Source organism: Nannospalax galili, unplaced genomic scaffold, assembly GCF_000622305.1.
Source record: "Nannospalax galili isolate Female #2095 unplaced genomic scaffold, S.galili_v1.0 scaffold1220, whole genome shotgun sequence".
NCBI classification, from domain to species: Eukaryota; Metazoa; Chordata; class Mammalia; order Rodentia; family Spalacidae; genus Nannospalax; species Nannospalax galili.
In genome coordinates this window covers 1,720,373-1,743,058 of record NW_008346901.1, presented here as the reverse complement: position 1 = coordinate 1,743,058, position 22,686 = coordinate 1,720,373, and the positions used below count along the sequence as shown (strand labels likewise).

Sequence of the window (22,686 nt, the reverse complement as noted above, 5' to 3'; positions counted from 1 at the left end):
GAAGGAAGCCTAGGGGCTATGCACCCTCGCCTGGCACTGCCGGGCAGACAGGGCAGCTCAAGAGCCTCAACTCCTCTGGGCTCTCCGGCTCCAGGTCCTCCCGCCCCGGACCTCGCCTGCCCCGGGGACCGGAACTGACCCCCTTCCCACCAGCTCACCAAACGACTCTACTTCTCCACGAGGCAAAACATTTCCCTCGTACTTCTCCCGAAATGACATTTTTTTATATTTTATTATTTTAAAGATACTTTTCAAGTCTTCCTATATTTATCAATATTAAATGATTTTTGTTTAAGTAAAATAAATTCGATAGACAGGTTTCTTTTAATGTGACCAATAGAACTCTAAAAAGAATCCAGTCAGGTTAAAGTGTGATCTAGTACCGGTTTGGAGTTAAGGACAGGGAAACTATTTTAAGATGTTTTAGGAAGAAGCATATTTCAAAAAGATACGTCAAGTTAATTCCAGAAAAGAAAAATCAGCCACCAGAAAAACTTAGACATTCTATGATGCTTTAACAGAAATATGATAAAAATCTCATGTCCGAAGTTTTACTCTTTAAAATGAGGATTAAAAAATTTACACCAGGGCAACATCTAATAGACATTTCATATAATACATAAAGAAATGTTCTCAATTTTTACAAAATCTGTCAACAGTCATTTTATATGCAAGAATGCTAATGGAGAAAATCAAACATCTCTTACAGTCTAGTTGGCCTGAACCTTAGAATCTCCAGGTCAAACACCACTCCACCTGACACACCAAACATGGAGGAGGAACACTGCACAAAGCCCGGCCCTAGATGAAGGTCTGCAGGCACATGAAGGTCATGAATTTCAGAAGCAGTGGTGAGAGGACCTGGGAGAAGCTGGGAAGAGCTGAAGGGGAGGAGGTGTGGAAAAGATGTAAATACAATGTACTCATAAATGCAATCCTCCAATAAAAAAAATAAAGGAGAAAAATAAAGACAAAAAAGCCCAGGGCCTATTTCTTCTTAGGAATTTGGCTGAACGGAATGGTTTTCTGCCAACTTGCTCCTCAGAAGAAATGTACAGTCAAGAGCTGAAACTTTGCTTGTGGATATGTTTGTAATGTCTTCTCCCGGGGCTCTGTGCATACCGATTATGAGCTTCCTCAACTTTTGAAGTACTAACCTTACAGTGACATATTACAGCAGGGAAATATTTGAACTTTGGGTCCACAAAAGAGTACAGACAGGGCAGGACTGGATATGGCCAGATGGAAGTCCTGTAAGGAAAGAAAATAGAAAGGAAGGAAAGGGCTAATACCCATTTCATTATTTATTATTACTATTATTATTTTCCTGTACCCCCAGCTGTCTTGGAACTCACTGTGTCACCAGAATGGCCTCGCAGAGATCTGCCTGTCTCCACCTTACTAGTGCTGGGATAACTGCATGAGCCACCATGCTTGGCTAATACCAGTTTTTTTTTAATTAAAAAATTATTTATTTTTATTTTATGTGGTTTGTCTGCATGTATATAAGTGCACCCCTATATGCAATGCCCAGTGAGGCCAGAAGAGGGTGTCAGATCCCCTGGAACTGGAGGTTCAGACAGTTATTAGCTATCATGTGGGTGCTGGGAATCAAACTAAGCCCTCTGCAAAAGCGGCAAGTTCTCTTAACCACTGAGCCATCTCCCCAACCCCTAATACCAGTATTTTAAAACAGTTCACACCAATTCCTGATTTCCCCCAAAGCTTGCTCTTTTTTCTTCATCCTTCCACCAGTGATCCTCATCTTACAAATACATTTCATCCATTTGCTCAGACCCCAAATGAAGTCATCTTTTTTGTTTCCCTTCAAGCCATCATTAAATCTTCCACACACACACCCACATCGAATCTACCAGCAAATCCTGTTAGCAGTACATTTATGATATGCTTCAAATTTGGCCATTTCTCATCACCTCCCCTCCACTCCCGTAGTCTTCAGTCACCATCGTGTTTCCCCTGAACAGACGCAGTAGAACTCCTTTAGGGAAGTCCTGCTTTGCCCCATTACTTTTTTCTTGCATCACCCAGCAGCCAGTGGACCTTTCTAAAATTGTAGGTGCAGTCATTTCACTAATATGGCTTACAGAGACTCTCAACCTGAATGTAGGTAAGAATCACCCCAGGAGCCCTGAAGTTATTATTGCCTGCAATCCACCACAGACCAACTGAAATCTAATTCTGGGAGGTTGGAACTGTTGTGTAGCAATTTCCTCCCAGATAAATCTTGGAGGATAGCTCCTTAAGACACAGGATATAAGCAACTCAATAGCTTTAGGATGTCCCAGAAACTGATAGATTCATTAGGCCTCTACCTCCTCAGGCTTACACAAGCAGGAAGGACTAAGAGATACTTGCAGACAAGCTGCATGCACAAGACCCACACAAGCTCAAGCCAGACAAGATTCCAGCATGGAAGTGGGGAAGTGGAGAAGTGGGTAAGAAGCCATGACCTCCATGAGGAGCTATTGGCAACCAGTAACTACTAGGAGAGGGAGAGGGGGAGGGCTATAAAAGGGGTGCAAATAGGGGAGTGGATCTAAATATGACTGTATTATATTGTATGAAATTCGCATGAAATTCACAATAATTCAATTAAAAAAACAATCAGAGACCCACTAAACTGCCTGAAGGAGACACTCTCCAACTTGTTAAGCTGCCTGCAAGTTGTGCAATGTGCCCGGGGTTTTCAGCTTTTGTGAGCTGTCACCCATGTCTGGGTGGGCTTCAGTGATGCAGCTGTCTTTGAGTCATTTCTGTTCCTCTAAGTAACCCCCCACTCATATTCCTGTAAGTAACCCTGAAACAACTTACTGGTTCACCGTGCTGGATTTTGGTGATATCTTTACTTTGGTCTGTTGTTGGCTCCCTATCTGGAGTGAGTAGATGTTTGTTCATGTCTCCCTAGGAATAGCGTCACACAGCAGGAATCTGAACATCTGTGGATTTCCAAGATCCCTTGATGTTTCAGAGGCAAAGGTCTTCTTTGATCCTTCTCCCAGCCTCCCCACCTACCGCTATTTCGGTTCTTTGTCCTCACCAGCCATTTTGGCTGGCTTTCTTGTGGCTGAAGCTTGTCAAAGATACTCCTGGCACAGGACCATCACACCTGCTGCTCTCTTCTTACAGCTCATTACATAGCTCAGTCCCTCTCTCCATCCAGATCCCCTTTTAAATACGACCTATTCGAAGGGAATTTTCCTGGATATTCTACCTAAATTAGGGAGCAGCCCCCTCTTTCCCCCATCTCTTTGCAGTATTTTAGTTTTTCAAGGGTAGTTTTAATATTATACTATAATAATTTTTTTGAATGCAGAGTAAAACATAAATCTTTGAGGGTCAGGAAGTGATTTGTTTTCTGTTCTAATTCAAGTTTGTTGAACAGTTCCTAGCACATAGATATAGTAGGAGATTAATATTTATTGAATGAATTAATCAACAATTGAAATTAGATATACATATCATATGTATCTGTATATATATGAAATCTATTGCATCATAGATATTGGAAGTGTTCTTTAGGTCATGCAAAGAAAAAGGTGTCTGTCTCTCTAGGAGGAGGAGGCTGACTCACCAAATGATAGAAATAGAATGTAGATTCCAGTATGTGGCATAAGCAATGTGTCAACGTGAATGTAGAGGCATTTGTACTGCTATTAAAAGTTCAGAATGCTCTGTCTTGAATGAGACATCTATATTGCTCTCCTTCTCCTAAGGCCCAGGGATAGTTGTGGAAGATCCAGAGGTAGTGGCTGACCACAATGAGACAGTGTTTTGTGGACACAACAGGATAGGTGCACATATGAGCTCATAGAAGTTGTGAGGGCACGCACAAGACCTACACAGGATCAAGTAGGGGAATTCCAGGGTGAAGGTTGGGAGGTGGCATGGAGTCCCAGCCCTACCTGCGGAGCCACTGGCAGTTGGTGCTGCTGGAAGAGGGAGTCTGTTTTCTTTAAGGGTGTGACCCTGGAAAGTCAACCATGCTCTGGGAGATGGCCCTGTACCCAAGAGTATTTGAATAACACAAACTGGATTAGAGTGGTTTTTGAAAAAAACATGAAGTTGGATGGGTGAGGAGGTGGGGGTGGATCTGGGAACACCAAGGCAAGAGGAGGAATATGATCAAAATGCCTTGTATGAAATTCTCAAAGAGTTAATAAAAACATTATTTTTTAAAATATTTTATTTGTTATTTTTATTTTATGTATATGCATGTATTGCCTACATGTAGGTAAGCGCACCCATGTCATGCAGTGCCCGAGGAGGACAGAAGAGGCCGTCGGATTCCCTGGAACTGGAGTTATGGAGAGTTGTTAGCTGCCATGGGGTGCTGGGAATTGAACCCAGGTCTTTTGCAAGAATAGCTGAGCCATCTCTCCAGCCCCCAAATATTATTGTTTTAAAGCCTTTGCTAGGAGGTCCAAAGTCCCCATGTGCTTCACAGGCACAAGCAGGACTGAGAGAGCTGCCTCTGGCCACCTGCCTCTCTAATCCCACTGCCTACCATTCTCCCCATTCCTTATTTTGATCCACCATACTGAATTTCCTACGATATATTTTTGTTAACATGGACCATACGGTTGATGAATTGTTCAGTGTCTGATTTGTTTGTGTCTCTTGTGTCTACCAAGGCTGGAAGATTTGGGATGCTATTTAAATTGTACCCATCAAGCATGTATGTGGGAGACTATCGTTCAGAACTGAATTAAGGGGAAAGAAGCAGAGTACATCAGCTATCCATTTTACTGGTCTGGACTGAGAATCTCAACAGGGTGTCAATGGGCTGTTCTGGCAGCAAGGGTTTGACCTTAGATAGTCGTGTCTCTCAGACTCCATGCCCCAGGATGCATAACTTCACCTGGGTGCCATGATTTTCAATGGCATTCCATTGTAAGATTGACTTTTTCCTTATGTTTTAAAGATGCTGCATTGTGGTCTTTTCGTTTATTCAAGTTTTCCAATAAATAAATTCCTCTCGACCACCATAAACAATGTCCTTTCTCCCACCCTGCTGTTTTTAAGATCTCTTTATCACTAGCTTGAGCAATTTGACCATGATGCACTTTGGCATAATTTTCTTCATGTTTCTTGTGCTTGGGATTCATTGGTCTTGCCACTGTAGGGTTATAGCTTTTACCAAAACCATATGTTGAATATTTTAAAACTATTATCCCTTCAAAGTCCTCCTTCCCTGTTCCATAGTTTAATATTGTTCCATAGTTTAATATTAGTTGCTTTTAATATTGTTTTTTTTCCTGTATGTTTCATTTTGGATACTTTCCATTTCTACTTAAAAATTCTCTAATATTTTATATAATGCCTAATATTCCTTTTCTTTCACACAGTATATCTTATATCTCTGATCTGGTAGGCATAATTATTTGCTTACTTTTATTTTATGTATATGAGTGTTTTGCATGCATGTATGTATCATCCATGCATGCAATGCCTGTGGAGGTCAGAAGAGAGTGTTAGACATCATGTGGATGCTGAGAACCAAACCCAGTTCTTCTGCAAGAGCAGCCAGTGCTCTTAACCACTGAGTCATCTCTCCAGCCTCTGGGAGGCAGGGTTTTACTTTCCTTCTTCAGTGAGATTTTCACCCTAATTTCTAATGTTTCATGGCAAAATGAAATTTTCATATGTAATTTAGATTACCAGTCAGCTTAACTTGACTCAGCCCTACACGGAGATGTCTTGGTGGGTTCATGTGACTCCAAGAGGCTTTAGAAAGAGAGAGGTTTCTCTGCAACGAGAGCAGAAGTAGTCATGGAAAGACCAAACACGTGAAGGAGTCAAAGCACTGCTGCTGGTCACAGCCGGGGCACATCACAGAAGACCTCAGGGTACCCGTGGTGGCCCCTAGTTGATCAGCCTTATAACCATAAGGAACTGAATTTTAACTGGAGTGAGCTCAGATGTTAATTTTCTTTCTGTAGTCTCTGAAAAAGAATTTAGCACCTATGATGATCAGCCAACATCATAATTTTAGCCTTTTAAGGCCCTAGAGACCAATTCTAGCCCAGTGCTCCAGACTTCTGAGCTATGGAACTGCATACTAATCAGTGGTGTTGTTTTAAGGCACTAGGTTTACACTGATTTGTCATTTAGCAATAGATGATCAATTCATAATACAAGGTAAATTTTATCTCTAGAAGTTTAATTGCGATCTTTTAAAAATAACCTTTATGTTTTTCCTTAACTTTTGAACATAAAGAATGCAATTATAAACTTCTTTCAATTTCCTTGTTGATAGTTCTACCAGTTTTTAAAAATATTTAATTTGTTTTTGTTTTATGTGTATGAGTGTATTGCCTGTGTGCATATACATGCACCTGTGTTGTGCAATGCCTACGGAGGTCAGAAGAAGGCATTGGATCCCCAGGAACTGGAGTTATGGATGTTTGTTAGCTGCCATGTAGGTGCTGGGAACCAAAGCCAGGTCTTCTGCAAGAGCAGCCAGTGCCCTTAACCGCTGAGCCATCTCTCCAGTCCCAGATCTACAAGCTATGTCAGTTCTGGACAAATTCATTTGTTCAGTTTTTCTAAAATCTCACTGTGAGTTGTAGTGTCCTGTTACTTTTTGTGCTTTGTCATTTTTTATTAGATACTATACATAATGAGTTTGATCATGTTGGGTGCCAGCTATTTTTGTTTGCCTAAAACATTTACGAACTTTGTTGTAGGGGTACACACCAAAGTTGGATCAATCAAATGATTGATCCTTTCAGGCCTTGCCTTTAAGATTTATTATGTGGAACCAGAGATCCTTTAGTCTGGACCTAACTATTTCCTTCTCAATACTTTTGTAAATATTCTACCAGTTCTCTGCAAATGATGAGGTTGTCCAGTTTCATTGGCGGGGACAGGCAGTGCTCCTGGTCCTCAGTGATAGATGCTGCTGCTTCTTACTCTTACAAGCAGTTGTTTTCCTGGGTTCTCTTTTACATGTATGAGGCAAATCATCCTCCACTTAATACTGGAGCTTTTAGCTTTTGCCTATAGCACTTCTGGGCCTGCGGGTCTGTGCGGAGCCACAGGGAGTGGGGACAGGTCTCATGGATGGGGTTTATTAAAATTGACAAGGATAAAGGCTACTCTAAGAACTTCCCAAGTGAAATTTAGAAGATGATGAGAGGGTAAAGTGAATCACTATGCTCAGAAACACTTGGTGATCAAGGACAAAAATAAATACAAGTCCAAATACAGGGTGATAGCTTGAGTAAATAGCAGACATGTCACCTGTCAGATTGCTTATGCCCATAGAGAGGGGGTATGATAGCCTTGGCAGCATATGCACATGATCTACCAAAGTATGGTGTGAAAGCTGTTCTAACAAGTTAGGCTGTGTCCTCCTGGTGCTGGCCTCTGGGCTTCTCCATAGGCTTGGTGTGGAAAAGGTCTATAAAGGTTATGTGGAAGTAACTGGAGACAAACAGTGTGGAGAGCATTGGTCGGCCTGGGGCCTTCACTTGTTATTTGGATGCAGTCCTTGCCAAAACTGCAAGTGGAATAAAGCTTTGGGGGCCCTGCAGGGAGCTGTGGAGGGTGACTGTTTATCCCTCACAGAGCCAAATGATTCCCCGGTTACAACTCTGAAAGCAAGTTCAATGCAGAAGTACGTGGTGGGTCAGAATACTGTAGGTTATATATGTTACCCAGTGGTGGGTCAGAATACTGTAGGTTATATATAGTGGTGGGTCAGGATACTGTAGATTATATATGTTACCCAGTGGTGGGTCAGGATACTGTAGATTATATATGTTACCCAGTGGTGGGTCAGGATACTGTAGATTATATATGTTACCCAGTGGTGGGTCAGGATACTGTAGATTATATATGTTACCCAGTGGTGGGTCAGGATACTGTAGATTATATATGTTACCCAGTGGTGGGTCAGGATACTGTAGATTATATATGTTACCCAGTGGTGGGTCAGGATACTGTAGATTATATATGTTACCCAGTGGTGGGTCAGGATACTGTAGATTATATATGTTACCCAGTGGTGGGTCAGGATACTGTAGATTATATATGTTACCCAGTGGTGGGTCAGGATACTGTAGATTATATATGTTACCCAGTGGTGGGTCAGGATACTGTAGATTATATATGTTACCCAGTGGTGGGTCAGGATACTGTAGATTATATATGTTACCCAGTGGTGGGTCAGGATACTGTAGATTATATATGTTACCCAGTGGTGGGTCAGAATACTGTAGATTATATATGTTACCCAGTGGAAGAAGAAGTTGCTTATAAACAACAATTCTTTCTGTACATGGAGCAACAGCATAACTGGAGGCAAGCTTCTTCAGAGTTCTGGAACAGACTACCAAGAGCTAAAGCTCCATGAAGAATTTTCTTTTCATAGAAAGCCATAAAAACCCAAAACAAAACAAAATACCTTGAGAAGTTAGACGTCTTTGCCTGGAAGCTCTCTCTCTCTCATATACTTTTCTGCAAATCTACGCCCTTCTTTAGTCTACCTGGACCTCTAGCTCTATCTCTTAGAGTCAGGGAGTGTGTTATATCTTCATGTTTCTGAGGCTGTGCCAAGCCCATAAGCTGGGACACCATAGGACTTTGTTTGTATACTCTCTGTCAGGGACAACTGGCCTACATCGATCCTGATGATCGGTGTCTTAAAAATCAATTGCTTTCTATATTTTCTGAAGTTCTTTGGTTGTTTCAGGTTAGATAATAAGTCCATTCCATATTACTCCATCTTGGCTGAGACAGAAGTCTATTATTAATCTCAGGACATAAAATGATGTATTCAGATATACTACTCATACCTAGAAAATATATGTTATCATAGTATGTGAGGCAAAAATCAGTGTGTGGCATGTATTGCATTATTTGTAAATAGTTCCTGGTTTTGTGTGCTTTGATATCTAAATAGAAATACACAACTGTTTGAAGCAGGTGAAAAGGCAACATTGCAAGACGGCAGGGAAAACAGGATTTGAGAGGATGCTGTGGCAGCGATAAAGAGATGAGGAGGGAGAGGACACGCTGTGAGGACCAGTGAGGTGAAGCAGGAGGAAGGTGGGAGATAAGGGTGAAGAGAGCATGGTCGTCCTCAGAGGGCATCTTTTCTGTAATGTGACCACAGTAGAGGACATAATAAATAAGGGCTGTCATTCATTCCTTTAAGAATAATTTTGGGGGCTGGAGATGTTGCTTAGTTGGTAAAGTGCTTGCCTAATCTGTGTGAAGCCCTGAATTTAACTCCCCCAGCACTGCATAAAATAGGCACAGTGGAGTACATCTGGAAATATCAGACCTAGAGAGGTAGAGGCAGGAGGACCAGAAGTTGATCTTCAGCTACATAGTGAGTTCTGGGTCAGCCTGGGCTACATGAAATCCTATATCAAAAACAAAATCAAAACAAGAATGCCTTTTATGCATTCTAATCAAAGTACTGAAATGCCTGTGAGACGCTAACAAGGAGGTGTGATTCCTGCCTGTGTCCCGAGGATGGTAGAGTCTAACAGGGGAGAAAGAATAAACATTGAGCAGAGATGGGTAAAAACAGGTGATGTATAACTTTTCATGGGGAGAGATAAAGGAATGTTGTTCGTTCCCGAGAGGAAATGAAGAGCAAGAAATGATTTTCCCAAGTCCAGCCTGGTGACTGTGCTGCTTTTATTTCTGTTGCTTTGATAAACTTAGAGAAGAAAGGGTTTATCTGGCTTAAAATTCTAGACTGCAGTCATTATAGTAGAAGTTAAGTAGCTAGTCACATCTGCAGAGGAGCAGCTGGAAACAAGGCAGCTGCGCTGTCCACTCCCTTGCTATCATCTAGCTTTCACCTGTCTTCTATGGTTCAGGACACCCTAGCTAGGAAATGGTGCCACCTACAACGGCTGGGTCCTCCTTTGTCAATTAATAATCAGAACAATTATGCCCAGAGACATGCCTACAGCCCAACCTGATTTAGATAATTTGTCAATTAAAACTGTCTTCTTGGTGACTCTAATTGTGAGAACTTGAGATCTAAAACAATTACAGTGACCCAATGAGTTTATTGGGGTTTCGTATAGGAGCATGGGTGAGGATTACTTACAGAACTAGGCAGTTCAAAGGCAATTGTTCCCCAGGAAAGCCTCCTCCAGCACAGGCGGCAACTCACGAAAGCCTCATTCCTGGGGCTCCGGGCACAACCTGCAGGCAGCTTAGTTCCTCAGACTCCCTCCCCAGCAATGCTACTGCTGATATAACCTTGGGGAGGGAACTTGTGAATCTTGCAACTTTCTTAGCTTCCTGAACATGGTGTGTTGAATGAGGTTTTTCTCTTCCCTCAGGAGGGAATGTTTTAATTCAGAGGAAATGGATGTGTGTTAAAAGGACACTGAGGGGTGGGCATAGAATGCCACCTACAGCATCACTGGGAAAAGGTAGCATCTCTGAGTTGAGATTTGCAGGATAGAGAATGACTCAAGTCAAGTAAGGGAAGAGGGAGGAAGGGAAGGCTGTTCCAGGCACAGGGAGTAGCAAGTCTAGCATCCTGAAGATGGCTTCTCAGAATAGTAAAGCTCAGTCTGACTCAGGCACAGGCTAGGAGAGGTAAAGGAATCTTGTTGGGAAGCTGGGGAGCACTGGGTAGTCTTGGCTGCTGTGTTCAGGGTACTGGTGCGAGTAGGGCTGGAGACTTGGAAGCATTCATGCTTAATTAAGCACGCTGGCCACACAGTTCCTGGATTCAGAAACCTGCCTGAAGGAGGAACAGGGTTATAGTTCCCTTTCTGCACTGTCTTTCCTGGGCAGATCCCAGTATCTTGTATCCAGGAACACATTACCTAGCTCATAGCAAAAAGGGAATTTTCAAGGATTCCATGTCCTCTGAGAGATTACAGAGACACAAGAAAGTGTTTCCATCAGATCTGGGTACGTTGCCTGTGATTTTTGCAAAGGAAGATGTGACGACCAGGCAGTAGGAAGGTGGCCACGACCGGGCAGTTTTGTCCTTAGAAAAACTTGCTTTTCTTCATGGAGTGTCAGGACAAATGACCTTCAGAGTGGACAGCTGATGTCTTGATTGCTACTTCCTCATTTAGAGCACATGCCAGGCACAAAGAAGTGAAGGAGAAATTGCAACAACTGTGGAGCAATTGAGGGTGTATCACAGTCACCCACATTTTGGCAGTTTAGAATGCAAACTAAATAATGAAATTGTCCAAATACACATAGCTCAATGAATAAGCTAAATTACCTCCTTTGATCAACTGAACAAATATAAATCACTTACTAAATAATTAAGTACTTTTTGTTATTTACAGAAAGCCAGTAAGTTTTAATTTGTATAACATCTCATAACAGTTCATTAATAATGATGCTGTGTAGAAAGTAGTATATCATTTAAATTACTTATAAGCAAAGCCATACACAGGCTTGTGTCTTATTAAAAACAACTTGATTACAAAATAACATTTTGCATAGGGGATTTTGTACATATGTTTGTGCACTACTTTTCCAAAGATAATATGGGGCAAGGAACAAATAATCCTCAATTTTCTATCCTTTGATAATGAGGTCCTGGTAATAACATAGGGACCGTGTTAGCAGTGGTGGTCATGTCTGTCTGAGCTCCAGTCACATCCCTGTAAACTTGAGCTATGCAAACTTAAGCAGGTTATCTAAACTCTTTTATTATAGATTTAATTGAGAATTAATTTAGTACGTTTATGCTGGCACTAGACATGTACCAAATGATCACTAAATTATGACTTATTATTGCTAGCTCTTGAAGGGTAAGGTTACATTTTTTTTGATTCCCTCATCAAAGCTATGAGTGGTTACTTATAAGCAAAGATGGATACATGAACACCTGGCTTGTCTTTTTGAAAGTCTCATTGGCTCCTTGGAGATTCTTCATTCTTCTAGCTTCCCTGAACAGGATTGGGCATTTTCTTTCACTGTAAGCTTGTCCTTGGTGCTTTGAGCATCTGAAGCTTCCAGGTGTACCCCAGGAACCCCTCTTCTCATCTTCTTTCTAGCACTGGCATCTACTTTGCAAAATCTAAAGCCTGACGACACTGATTAATCCCCACACACTGCACCGAACCCTTTTAATTTCCCATTTTATTTTCATTTTCAATATCCAGGGATGAGACCGGAGTAGAGGAAACAAGACGGGGGTGGAGGAAGCAATCTGGAATGTTCAACACTGGTTGCTTCAAGGAGGAGTCACAGGATTCCTTTAATGCCACAGGAGTGACTCCACTGGAGAGAAGCCTTCCCAGATGGCTTACTGCATGATGAAGCTCCATAGACCCCTTCTTCATGTAGAAAGTGGGGCCTGCTTGCTCTGTTGGGGACTTTTTGCCTCTGAGGAAGGGACGAGGGCACTGTCTCCTGTAATCACATCCTCACCAGTGAATAATTGCAGAATTTTTAAAGCACAGTCCCAATCTTTCAAAAACACAAATTAAAAACTGATTTACTGCAAGGCTGTTTTTCAGTCCTGACAGCAGCTATACGTTGTGATCTGTCAAACTCTTCCCCAGACAAGGAACATGTGTTGCTGTGAATGAAAAGGGCAAAGTGGGTTCCTTTCCTGTATTCTCTTTAGCGCCAATCTTTTTTTTATGTCCCCAGGGAGAACAACAACACTAACTTGGCACTTACAAAGACCAACTTTAAGGCATTTGGCATATGGCATTGGCATTCAAAATACTTGAGTTCAAATGACATTATTACCATGATTAATCACAGTAACTTAGTTTTCACAAACTGCTAGTAGGTAAGTGGTGCTATTGTTCATCTTTTGAAGCTGGGACCCTTTGAGTTGAGTAATGTCCCCATTATCCCAGTCAGTGAACAGCAGCACTGGACTAACACCTGATGATGCCCTTTCTCCAAAGTTCCCACTCTTAACAGATTAACCCGTGCTGGTCTCCTACTTCCATCTCCTGTTAACAACCACTGCCCCATCCCCGTGTCCAATAATTGTAACTGATTTACTGTCCCTCTTCGTGGCTCCTCTATTCTCTTTCATGACTGCAATACTCTCCCTGTGTGGACAGAGGCCTATGCCCACAAGGAGATGTCTGACAAGGAGAGATGATAGAGACAGAGTGGACTGCATGAATTTGATGAGTCAGAAATCAACTTTAAATGATCAGATAGAGTCCCATGGATCCCCCAGAAAAGAAGGTTCCAGAATCTTTGTTGAGAAAAGTGATACTCAGCAGCACAGGTAAGCAATCAGCACCACAGCTGAGTCAGAGTCCAGGGATGGGGCAGTGAGCCCAGTGACGTCCTGCTGCCTGGCCTCCATGGCAAACCCCATCAAACATATGGGGAAGAATGGATGCTGATTATTTCTGAACTTGTCCAAAAATTAAAGAGGAAGGAACACTTCTCAGTTTTTGTTTTCCAAGGAAAGTGTTACCTTAGACCAAAGCCCGATAAGAACACAATGAGAAAAGAAAATTACAAGCCAATATTCCTGATGAACAAACACTCTCACAAAACAAAGCTAAAAACTGAATTCAGTAACATGTACAAGGGATCAACTCACCAATATCAAGTGGTACCTATCTCTGGGAGTGCAGGATGGGCTAACATATGCAAAATAAGTCAGAATTTTTGCCACATTAATTGAATGAGGGATAAAAATAATACCATCATCTCAGTGAATGCAGAAAATTATATGACAAAATTTAATATATGTATGAATGTGGGTATGTATATACAATGGAATACAATTCAGACTTTAAAAATAGAAATTCAGTTGGCATGACCGTGTGTGCCTGTAATTCCTTGAATGAGAGAGAGAGAGAGAGAGAGAGAGAGAGAGAGAGAGAGAGAGAGATCCATTATTTATAGAACATGGATGAACCTGATAGGCATTATGGTGAAATGAGCCAAGCATAGAAAGACAAATACTGTGTAATCTCACTTACCTGTGAGATTTGAAATGGCTGAACTCACAGAAGCATAGAGAAGAAAGGTAACCCACGGGGGCTGGGAGGGAGCAGAGGACAGAGAATGGGCGTTATTACTCAAGGTGTTAGATTATGTGTACATCAAGACAAATCTGATGCTGCAAATACATGTTTTTATAGGTAGATTATATCTTAATAAGGAAGGGGAGGGGAAAAGGTACTTCCACAGGCTCATAACTCACTCTAGATTTCCTTCACTTTGATTCTTTCTGGAAACTTCCTGACCTTGGATCCTTGTCCACTGAAATCTGGCTCTCCAAAGCACTGTTACAGAATTTTAGAGCTGATCGTGGTGGGTCTGTCTCTCACTGTAGCTTGTTCACTACCTGACTCACTCAACTTAAAGTTCTACTGACCAGATCATCTATACCCAAGCCCTGCCCAGAATCATCCCTTAACAGACCCTGATTTTTTCCCTTGCCAATCCTGTCTGACTTCATTATCTTCAAAGGGCTCTTGGGCCTTCTTGGATGGAAAACCAAAATATTAGGCAGAAGCTGTTTTTAAATTTTGCATGCATTAAAAATCTACCTACCTCTAAGTAGGGCGTGGTGGTGCACGCCTTTAGTCCCAGCACTTAGGAGGTAGAGGCAGGTGGATCCCTGTGAAGTCAAGGCCTACCTGGCCTACATAGTGAGTTCCAGGACAGCTGGGGCTACAGGGAGACCTTGTGGACTATAGGGAGACCCTGCCTCAAAAAGACAGAAAGAAAAAAAGAGCTATGTAAGAAATTATCTAAGTGATAGACACCTCCAGCCCCTTTATAGAGCAGTAGACTTTCTCTCTAATGCATCCAGCATCTGCTTACAAGCTACCTCTGTTCCATACCAGACCTGGTTGTTTGTCTTAACCTCAGACCCATGAGAGGTGATAAAGTTTTTAGAAGTTTAAATCTAGATTTCTTTTTGTTGAGGGATTTAGTGTTCACCAGTTGTTACTGGAATCAAAGATTCAGGGGAAAGATTTGTGTCTTTACCACTGTATCAAACACCCAGCACAGTCTTGATATGCAGCAGCAACAGCAGAACTGTTAGGTGAGCACTCCTGCCTGCAGACCACATACTATAGTGCCAGCATTCTCTGTGACTGTCAGGTCTTGTGGGCTTTCTAAAACCTTTGCTTATAAAAGGACTCAGGAAATAGACAGCTAAGGAACTCGGAAAAAAAACCTTCTAGAGCCTTTTCTTGGTAGTAGGTAAGAGATGGCAAGGGAGCCTGTTGTATGTTAAGGTTTTGCTTGGTGACTCCTGGAATTAAAAGTGAATTAAAATGTCGTCGCTGCCTGTGATGGAACGTTAGTTTGTCTAATGAGCCTTTACAGTTTCTCTTGTTTTCTCATCATCTTCAGCTGTTGGAGATCTGAGGCAGGAGTATGTGGAGAACAGGGATGTTTGAGACGGAGGGAAATGTGAGGGAATGTGCTCCCGGCCAGGCCACCTAGCTTCAGAGCCTCACAGGTCTGCCATGGGCTAGGAGGCAGGAGTGCGGCTGGGGGAGGAGGTGAGCCGCTCGCTTCCATGGGCTTCTGAACTCCAGTGAAAATGTACAATTACGTAGAATGTCCTCATAAGAGAAGAAATCCTCATAAGAGAGATTATCAACCTGCCTATTTATTAAAAACCAAGAAAACTTTGACTGAAAGTGTTTAATATGTCGACAACTTGGGGGAAACCATGCCGAACCACTGCTGCCTGAGGGACCACGTGGGCTTGGCTCCACATTACTGTCAATGTGCTCCATGGGCTGAGGGACACAATTCTCTCCTCCGGCCTTCTGCTCCACTGGCTCATGGCCATTACCCGTTCTCAAGGTTAAACCATGAACTAGCGTGTTGTCAGAAGCCTGAATATTTAAGACTCTGCCTGAGGATCTCAGAACTGTCAGCCAGCAATCTGAGACTCTTTTCACCTACATATCAATCCGACCCTCATATTTTTACATATTTTTCACGTGACCCAGTCTTTACTTATTTATTAAATGGAGAAATCAGGTTTCTAAGTTTTCTTCCAGAGATAATATTTACAGCATCTATGATGTGACTTCTGGGAAGAGGGACCAAAGGAGACCAGGGATGGGGCACCTGATTTTTAAGTAGGAAATAAGTTTCTGAAAAAGTATGTGGGTGGAAAAACTGTATTTTAAGCATGCCCAAAATGATTCTTGATGAAAGCATTTACTGACTGGTTTTGGAAAGTTCTTTTCCAATCCCACCTAATTTGATATATTTTGATAGCTTCACTTAAATGCTTATTTGTGGTTTATAATATATTTGCCTCGTCGTGTGTTTGTTAAATGATTAAAGCATCAGTAAACCTCCTTCCATGGTACTGTACAGAAATCATTTGCAGAGACTCACATAATAAACTTGCCTCTGGGAGACCAATTTCCTGAGTTACAGTATCAAAAACAAGAAGCAGAAAATGTAGTAAGTGTGGATTATGAAAGAATTTTTATACAGTGGGAGAGAAAGGCACCATGTGTAGATCGAAGAGCATGGTGTGAGGGATATGGGACTCAGGAAGCACAGGGCAGGAGGGAGCAGAAGGTTGTCTGGAAACACTGGGAAGGCAAGACAGATGTGACCTGGGCTCAACGCACCCTGGAGAAGCCTCAGTTTTCTTTATTGTAGTCGGAAGGAAAACAGCACCCCATAGAGCCAGCGCGCCAATAAAACGGGACCCCACGGAGTCAGTGCTCCAATAAAACGGCACCCCACAGAGCCAGTGCTCCAATAAAACGGGACCCCACAGAGCCAGAGCTCCAATAAAACGGGACCCCCACGGAGTCAGTGCTCCAATAAAACCGGACCCCACAGAGCCAGAGCTCCAATAAAACGGGACCCCCACGGAGTCAGTGCTCCAATAAAACCGGACCCCACAGAGCCAGAGCTCCAATAAAACGGGACCCCCACGGAGTCAGTGCTCCAATAAAACCGGACCCCACAGAGCCAGAGCTCCAATAAAACGGGACCCCCACGGAGTCAGTGCTCCAATAAAACCGGACCCCACAGAGCCAGAGCTCCAATAAAACGGGACCCCCACGGAGTCAGTGCTCCAATAAAACCGGACCCCACAGAGCCAGAGCTCCAATAAAACGGGACCCCCACGGAGTCAGTGCTCCAATAAAACCGGACCCCACAGAGCCAGAGCTCCAATAAAACGGGACCCCCACGGAGTCAGTGCTCCAATAAAACCGGACCCCACAGAGCCAGAGCTCCAATAAAACGGGACCCCCACGGAGTCAGTGCTCCAATAAAACCGGACCCCACAGAGCCAGAGCTCCAATAAAACGGGACCCCCACGGAGTCAGTGCTCCAATAAAACCGGACCCCACAGAGCCAGAGCTCCAATAAAACGGGACCCCCACGGAGTCAGTGCTCCAATAAAACCGGACCCCACAGAGCCAGAGCTCCAATAAAACGGGACCCCCACGGAGTCAGTGCTCCAATAAAACCGGACCCCACAGAGCCAGAGCTCCAATAAAACGGGACCCCCACGGAGTCAGTGCTCCAATAAAACCGGACCCCACAGAGCCAGAGCTCCAATAAAACGGGACCCCCACGGAGTCAGTGCTCCAATAAAACCGGACCCCACAGAGCCAGAGCTCCAATAAAACGGGACCCCCACGGAGTCAGTGCTCCAATAAAACCGGACCCCACAGAGCCAGAGCTCCAATAAAACGGGACCCCCACGGAGTCAGTGCTCCAATAAAACCGGACCCCACAGAGCCAGAGCTCCAATAAAACGGGACCCCCACGGAGTCAGTGCTCCAATAAAACCGGACCCCACAGAGCCAGAGCTCCAATAAAACGGGACCCCCACGGAGTCAGTGCTCCAATAAAACGGGACCCCCACGGAGTCAGTGCTCCAATAAAACGGCACCCCACAGAGTCAGTGCTCCAATCCCTATGTTTGGCTGTGAGAAACATCATTTCTAATCTTTTTTTTTTTCCCACTTCCTCATCATTATTTTTTGTTCCTGGGGCTTCTTTTCCTTCCTGATGCACAAAGATTACAGAATTGCAAAGGTAGTTTTCATTTTCTTCTGCCTACATTATCCTCATCCTGGAGATCAGAATACTACCTGATGCTATTTCTAAATTTGTGTTCATAGCTCAAATAGTACTTTTTTTGGAGTGCATGGGGCGTTGAAATAAGACACAAGCTAAGTATATGTCCAAGTTTTTGATTTTTCTATTTAAGTGTTGATGTCATTTACTGAGCCAAAAATAATTAGGAGGGAAAAATATTTGCTCTTCTATTGTGTGTGTGTGTGTGTGTGTGTGTGTGTGTGTGTGTGTGTAGTCATCTCAACTGAGCATTTCATATACATTTCTTGTCTTCTTCTGACTTACTCATCATTCTTTATCATTCCGGGGCCTTCTTTTCCTTTCTGATGCTCAAAGATTGCAGAACTGCAAAGGTGGTTTTCATTTTTTTCTGCCTACATTATCCTCATCCCAGAGATCTGAACACTATCTGCTGATTATTTCTAAATTTGTGTCTATAGCTCAAACGTCTATGCTAACTCCAGAGTCACATACATAACTTTCTTAGGTATCTAATAAGTATCACAAACTCTTGACTATATAAACTCTTGACTCTGGTTTTTGATTGAAGACTCTAAAAATTTCTTTTTATTTAGTATACAAAACAATAGTTTCGTTATGACATTTTCATGCATGCATTGTACTTTGCTTTTATCTCCCTGTTGCTAGTCTTTGCTCCCTCTTTGACCTCCCGATGGTCCCTTCCTTCATTTCCCCCAAAGTCCTCCTGCTTTCCTGTCATATATGTATTTTCTTGATAGTCATTCTGACTAGGCTGGGGTAGAATTCAGGGCAGTTGTAATTTAGATCTCCTTGATGTCTATGGATGATAAACATTTGTATTTCTATTTTGAGAAACATCTGTTGAGTTTATTTGTGCTCTCTCTCTCTATATATATATGTATATACTTTCATATATATGAAATCAGACGAATAAAGAAAATGTAGTATATAATATAGCATAATATGAAATCAGGTATAGTAATTCCTCCAGCATTATGGTTTTTGCTCAAGATTGCTTTAGCTATTCAGTCTTTTATGCTAATATGAATTTTAGGATTTCCCCCCCATATTTCTGTGAAGATAAAATTTTGATGAGGATTGCATTAAACTGTAGATATCTTTTTTTTTTTTCTTTTTTGATCTTTTTGAGACAGGGTCTCCTTGTAGCCCCAGCAGTCCTGGAACTCACTATGTAGATCAGGCTGGCCTTGAACTCACAGAGATCTGCCTGACTCTGCCTCCCAAGTGCTGGGATTAAAGATATCTTTTTTTAACATAACTAATTTTACAAAATTCTGGCATTCCACAAGCATGGGCAATCTGTTCATGTTCTAGTGTTTTCTTCCATTTCTTCATTGTCTTCAAGTTTTCACTGTAGAGTTTTTCTTCTCCTTGGCTAGGTTTATTCTTAGGTATTATTTCTCAATACTATTTAAAGTTTATTTGCTGATTACTTTCCCAGGAAGTTTGCTATTGGTACACAGAGAGACGACTGATTTTTGCATCTTGTATCCTGCTACTTTGTTGAAAGTGTTTATCTGATGCATGTTCTAGTGGAGTAGCAAAGATGGCTATATCTCAGTGAGTGATGGGATTATACAGTAGACGTTCCTGTTTTCTGCAGCTATGGCTTGAATTGTACTGGGAGCTTCTCCAAATTGCTTAAGCTTTTAGTGATCTAATCTCATTGACTAGGGTTTTCCTTTGGCCACTCATATTAGATTTGGTTCATGCAGGAAATGTTGGCAGAGAGTTTTATTAGAGCTTCTTTATCCAAGGCTATCCTATAATTTTCTGAAAGTTTTGCCATTTGGAGTCCCCTGACCAAGGACATGCACTACAGGGATGTTTTCATCAGGTTGATTTTATTAGTGAAGTGTCCACGTTTGGATCCCTGCTGGGTTCTCTCTCTTCCTGAGATAACATTAAATAAAATATTTTCAGTACCTGAATCACAAGAGGTAGGGTGACCAGAGAGTTAATGATTCTTCTTCATCAAAGGTGGACCACACTGTTTATATTTGAATCCTAAGGTCTTCAGTTCAATTTTTTTTTTTTTAAATCATGTGCTGTTGGTGAATTCAGGTACAAGATTCATACCCCGGTCTATTCACACATGCAACGGAAAACAGCTGGTTAAGGCAAACTAAAGCTATCATTCAGTTAAGGCTGGTGGGCATCCTGGCAGATTCCTCCTGCTGCTCTGGAGACTGCTGCATTCTGTCATGGGAGGTTCCAGCCAAAGAGGTTCATTAGGCTCATCAGGACCATCGAAATGACTTGTCTGTTTTGCTTACATCTCATGCTCTTGCATCTCCATTAGTTTTAGTCGTGGACTTGGCTGCTGGTCCTGATTCTTGTTCATCTGGACCAGCTGTTCAGGGCTTACTTGCCTTCTGCACGGTCCTGCCGGTTTCACCTCTACTCTCTCCCTGGGCACGCTCACTTGGCACCCTGACGTTCTTGGCTCTCCAACTCATCCTACATTCCTGCTCCCCAAATGTAAAACCCTATTGCTTCTGTTCCCTTCTTGCCAATGCCTTTGCCTAACTTGACATTCATCTTTCTGGATGCTTTCTACTCTCTAGCCCAAGCTCTGTATCTGTTCCCTCTTTTGACCTCATCTGACAGTCTTCACTTATTTGGGAGCAAAGTTAGAAATTTCTATCCAATTATGTGATGAAGTAGTTACACTTCTTAAAAGTGATTTTAAACAAGCTCTTGTTTCAGTTATTGCTACGAAGGCTTTAGATATCTTTGTGTGCATTTTGGTAGAATAACCCATTGACCGATAAATGGAAAACTCTAGCGTATGAAATTTTGCATATACCTAGAACATAGGAGGAGCAGCAGGGAGCAGTCAGGATACAAAATACAACCTACAATTGCAAATAATAATAATTACATATGGAAGCGTTTGATTTCCATGTTGTATAAGATATAACAACTGAAATAAATCTGAATCTGAAGTCAGGCTGGGAGAAGTTGTATGAAACTGATGAAGCTTCAGTTTTTGGAGAAGGAATATTTTTTAAATAAAAAAGTTAAATGGGGCCAAATAAAGTTACATTTCTTCTGAATAATGTTTTCTGCCCCTATGAGCAACGATTCTCTCCACTGTAGGGCTATATCAAAAGTTCAATGTAGCCAGGTGTGGTGGTACATAGCTTTAATCCCAGTGTTCAGGAGGCAGAGGCAGATGGATCTCTGTGAGATTAAGACCAGCAAGGTTTACATAGCAAGTTCCAGATCAGCTGAGGCTACAGGGAGACTTTGTCTAAAAGAAAAAAAAAAAGGTTCAGATGTGTGGACAGATTTGAAGAGCTATGTAGTGGAGAGCTCTGTTAGATATTTTACTGATAATTTTGTGTGCAGTCTGATTCTGAGAGAGGAAAAGGCATACCTGTGCAGCTAAACTGAGAGAGAGAGAGAAGGAGAGAGAGAGAGAGAGAGAGAGAGAGAGAGAGAGAGAGAGAGAGAGAGAGAGCGGTGGCTAGATATAAAAAACACACAGGACTGTTTGCGAGAGAGAGAGAGAGAGAGAGAGAGAGAGAGAGAGAGAGAGAGAGCTTGTCCTGTAGAAGTAAAATGGAAACAGGGCAGCATGGATTCTTAGAATGGATTCTTGATAATAGAAATAAATCTCCTGTATTCACATCTCAGTCAAGGAGTAGTCTGAGTTTTTGCTTCATTGTGATATTAAAATAGGCAAGTTTAGAGTAAAATAGTATAAATACTGTGGCTTTAAAAATCTTACTGCATTATTAAAATATCAAATTTGGGTAGGAAATGATGGTCCATATTTTATTCAGACATCTCTTATCCTTGGAATTCTTAGTAAAAATTTTATCTCTTCTAGCAACAATTTTACATGCCTGTAATTTATGTTGTTGAGTTGTTATTATGACGTATATAATACAACACTGAAATGTCTTTTTCTAAGTGCTTCCATGAGAATGGTTGGTAAAACATTTAAAGATACCCTTTCATCTTAGGTTATGTTTAAAGTATTCAGGGAGTTTCCATATTGATGTAGAACATGAGTTATCAAATCATACTCCTTCTACCAACAGCTTGGGTATCACCTAGGCAGTGGTTAGAAATGAAGATTTTTAATTCCCATCCCAGAACTACTGAGTTATAAACTCTTATGTGGAACTCTGTACTCTGTATTTTAATAGGCTTTCCATTTGATTCTGTTGCTCATTCAAGTATGTGAAATGCATGTCTGTCACTCTTTCTAGCTAGGATGTGGCTTAATCAGTAAAGCGTTTGATGAGTAACCTAGGTTTGGATGCCCAGCACCCATGTAGAAGCCCGGCCCAGTGGTGTGTGCCTGTAATCCCACCACAGGAGGAGTCAGGATCCCTGGGGCTTGCTGGCCAACTAGCCTAGTCTGCTCGGTGAGAGACCTTGCAGGAAAAAAATCAAGTGGTGAGTGATTGAGGCAGATCCTTGACATCAGCTTCTGGACTCCATACACATGCATACTTGCACACCCACACGCGCACGTATGGATATGTTCACACACATATACACACAAGATACTTTTGATAGCAAATATGTTCCACATATTGTTCTAAATGAGTGAATGGAAGACAAAGAAGATGATAGGAAAAAAGAACAGAGCGGCATACCTGGACACCTCTGGAGCGCTGT

General features: G+C 42.1%; 1 pseudogene; it reads left to right on the top strand.

The window, feature by feature from the left end:
- Nucleotides 1-7,083: 7,083 nt before the first annotated feature.
- On the top strand, nt 7,084-8,377 carry LOC103742316 (annotated as a pseudogene).
- Nucleotides 8,378-22,686: the final 14,309 nt, after the last annotated feature.